The 3,568-nt window shown below is 51.6% G+C and overlaps 1 protein-coding gene and 1 long non-coding RNA gene across 9 annotated transcripts in view; one reads left to right on the plus strand and one right to left on the minus strand.

Annotated features, from left to right (window-relative positions):
• Positions 1–2,441, minus strand: part of ZFHX4 (zinc finger homeobox 4) — a 184,790-nt gene extending 182,349 nt beyond the window's left edge. For 2 of the 3 annotated variants that reach the window (XM_040487558.1, XM_040487554.1), the window contains exon 1: positions 1,935–2,437. The gene's annotated coding sequence lies outside the window, so the exon portion shown is untranslated. Of the gene's footprint in view, positions 1–1,934 lie in introns of all 3 variants that reach the window. The other variant, XM_040487557.1, reaches the window with a different exon arrangement.
• The window catches only part of LOC121038100 (uncharacterized), a 45,741-nt gene continuing 42,173 nt past the window's right edge, over positions 1–3,568 (plus strand). For 5 of the 6 annotated variants that reach the window (XR_005794154.1, XR_005794153.1, XR_005794156.1 and 2 more), the window contains exon 1: positions 270–466. This is a non-coding gene — a long non-coding RNA (uncharacterized LOC121038100). Of the gene's footprint in view, positions 54–269; positions 467–3,568 lie in introns of those variants that run through there. The other variant, XR_005794155.1, reaches the window with a different exon arrangement.

Here is a 3,568-nt window from a genome sequence, read left to right on the forward strand (position 1 = left end):
AACTGTCAGAAATCGGGACCGCCAGATTTCCTGGTGAACCTGCCTCTGTCTGAGTCAGTGTCAATCCACCATCTTCCGCCAGTGAACTTGTCTTTGGGTTTTTGTTTGGTTTGGGGGGGGGGGGGGTGTTGTTGTTGTGTATGTGCTTTTTTTTGGAAGGGGGGAGGGGAAAGGCAAGGTGGGGGCTGGAGGGGGGGGGAGTAGGGAGAACGTGTGTGTCTGTGAGTACGTGTTGAGTGTGAGTGTGTATGTATGTGTGTGTAGGGGTCGGGGTGGGGGGGGGGGGTCCGTGTTTGCGATCTGAACCTTTGGTACCTACAAGGAGAGTGTCTCACCGAACGGTAGCTAAGATCTCAGCAGAACCGCGCGGAAGTGAGGAGTCGCGGCCAAAGGCGCCCACCGGAGCCTCCTCTCCGGGCCGGACCCCAGCCCGAGCCGCGAAAGGAGCCCCCCGCCCGGATCACAGGTAACAAAAGAAATACAAACCAGTGCACCGTCTTCCGTGGGGGAAGGGGGACAGGATGGGTAACCCTCAGTAACTTGGGCATCGGCAGCGAAACTTTATACAATTCCATGAGAAATTTTATTATTTTTTTCTAATAGAAACGAGCAGAAAGAATGGGGGGGGGGGCGGGGGGAGGAGGGTGTGAAATAGAAGTAGGAGGAAGGCGAGACCCGACGCATTCCAGCCCCTCTTCCCTTAGCTGCTCCCGGCCGGAAGGCGCACTTGATGCGGAGAGAGGCGAAGAAGGTGAAGTTCGTTTGTAGACATGGAACCTCCTTGGGGGGCCAGGGAATAAATCAGTTCTCACAGCGGCCACAGCCCCCCAATACACACACACACACACACACACACACACACACACACACACACACACCCTTTGCCAAAAGGAAAGGAAAGATTCTTGACCCCGAGCCGCTGGCATCGATCCCTGGTCTAACACACACCCAGCAGCGAGAGCGCCGGGCGAGAGCTGCTGCCGCCTCCCGGGTCCCTGGCCCCGAGGCCCGGCGTTCCCGCCTCCTAACGGACCTGCCTCCCTTTCGCCAGCGCCCGAGTCTGCGCCGCCCGTGCCGCCGCGAGCAGCCCTCGGCGGTGCCCGCCGCCCGCGCCGGCCGGCGGGGGTCTACCTGCAGCCCCAGCCCCAGCTAGCGCCCCGGCCCCCTGGACCCCCCTGCCCGAGGCGTTCGGACCCCGGGTCCTCCGCCAGTCCCGCGCGCTAAGCGCCCTTCGGGGAACTTGAGAGAGGCAAGGGTGGGGGTGGTAAGAGGAGGAAGAAGAACGAAGCTGAATAAGGGGGGGGGGGGGGACGGGTAGAGCAGGGACAGAGTAGGGGGGAGAGGGACTCCAAGCCCCGCCGCCCAAAGTCCAAACTTTGGGAGGATGAGTGAGAAGAAAGGGCCATCCCGACCGGGCTGCGGGGGCGCGGGGCGACCGGGGACCCCTGGCAGTGCCCGCGCCGCTGCGGAGCTGACAGCTTCCCCGCGCCACGAGAACGCCACAGGCTCGCAGTGGAGACAGAACCCGAAAAGACAGGAAAAAAAGGAGAGAAAACTGCTCGGCCGAACGTGGATGATCCGCCACTGAATCCAAAAGTTAAATTCCAAAAACGCAGCCCCCCCCCCCCCCAAAGAAAGTGGAAAATCAGGTCCCTCAGTGCCCCCTCCCTCTTGCAGCGGAGCAAATCCTTGAGCCAAAAAAAAGGGGGAAAGAGATAGAAAAGGGGGGCAGAGCGGAAGAGATGGTCGGGATGAGGGGATGTGTGCGAGAGCGAGCGAGAGCGAGCGAGCTAGGGGCAGAGAGGGAGAGAGGCGGAGAGGGAGAGAGAGGGAGCGAAATATCAAAGATTGTGCAAGATCAGGCTGGAAAGATAATCGATACTCGACCTAAATTTAACACAAACTACTCAATAAAAGTTAAAGAAAAAACTTACTTTCCATTTCCCCTGCAGTTCCTACTCGATCTTCGCCTCTTTTTTGTTTTGCTTTTATTTTACTTACAGCTGATCACATCCAAGTAAAACGAGAGGGTTCATTTAAAAAAAAATAAAAAAAATAAAAAAATAATCCTCGAACTTTATTGGGTGAAAATAAAAACGCTGAAGCAGAAAGTGGGGGGCATGGAGCGGTCCTCGGGGGTCCGGGAGGAGTTAAAGCATGTGCCGACCGCGGTCTCGCTGTTTGGTTGTGAAGGGGTTGGGAAAAGGAGGAAAGGAAATGAAAATCCGATATGTCTTTATTCTGCTAATTATTATCGTTTTAGCCCTGTTTAAAAAAATGGCTGATTAAGTTGAGTGCGCATGTCTTTGTGTGTCTATTCCCGATATGCACTCTGGGAATGAGAGAGGAGAGTGAGGGAGAGGGAGAGGGAGAGGGGGGGAGAGAGAGGTGTAATTAGTGAGGTGATCAACATTCCCCAGACTGCAAATGACGCGCAGCCCGGACTCGGAGCAGCCCGGGAGCCAAGCGGCTTCCAAGGCTCGGAGCGCTGCGGCGGGAGCCTAGGACGCTGCGACCGCGGACAGGGCAGGGGATGGGGGCCTCCGGGGCTCGCACCCCACGCGCCCCTGCGCGCGCGACTCCCAAACTTCATTAGACACACACACACACACACACACACACACACACACACACACACACATTCTTTCTCTCTCTCTCTCTCTCTCTCTCTCTCTCTCTCTCCTCCCTCTCTCTCTCTCAGCAAAAAGGGAGAGAAAATAAAACACAAATACCGCCAAAGCAATGCCCTTTAACCAGTTGAAAAAAAAATTTTTTTTATTTTAATGAGTCAAAGTAATTACTATCGGACCAGAGATTTGTTTACCAGGGAGCTTTAAGGAGAAATGTAAGTTAGAGTAATGAAGAGTTTTTCTCTGCTTCATTTATTCTGCTGTGAACAAGAACGCATTTTAATGGCGAAATACGGGGCCTGAGTAAATATGCAGATGTATGTAAATAAAGGGTGCCTGGCAGTGTGCACACCCCGCTTGGCCCAGCCTATTTCAAAGGAAGGATTGCACTCTGGATCCACCGGCACCTATTTAGGCTGGGATCTTTCGCTTACACACTCAGCAGAGAAAACCCAGGGCATGGAAGATGGCAGCGGTTAGTTGAGTCAAAGTAAACTTTCAAATGAGGATAAGTGATGGGTAGAGGGGTGATAGTGGGGATCTGATTCTAGCCTTTATGTAATTTTTTGAATATTTTATCAGAATTGCATAAGTTCAATGTAATAGCTTTAAGAAGACTTAGGGAAAAAAACCTTTCATCTTGCAAGTCTGTTGAATTATCTTTCTTGAAGCACATTATGATGAATTTTAAAACCCCACTACAGATCTCATTAGAATGAAATATACTTGGTATTTTCTGGTGCAAAATTTAAGGTGGCTGATTCTCATTTGAAAATCTAATTATCTCTTTCCAATATTACAGATGTGAATATGAGTGACACTTTCATTAAAAGATAATTAACTAAAACTAGGAATAGACATACTTTTAAATACCCCCTACTGAATATCTGAATATGGAATATATATATATATATATATATATATATATATATATATAT

The sequence above is a fragment of the Herpailurus yagouaroundi genome, unplaced genomic scaffold, assembly GCF_014898765.1.
Source record: "Herpailurus yagouaroundi ecotype Mexico unplaced genomic scaffold, PumYag 165, whole genome shotgun sequence".
Lineage (NCBI taxonomy): Eukaryota > Metazoa > Chordata > Mammalia > Carnivora > Felidae > Herpailurus > Herpailurus yagouaroundi.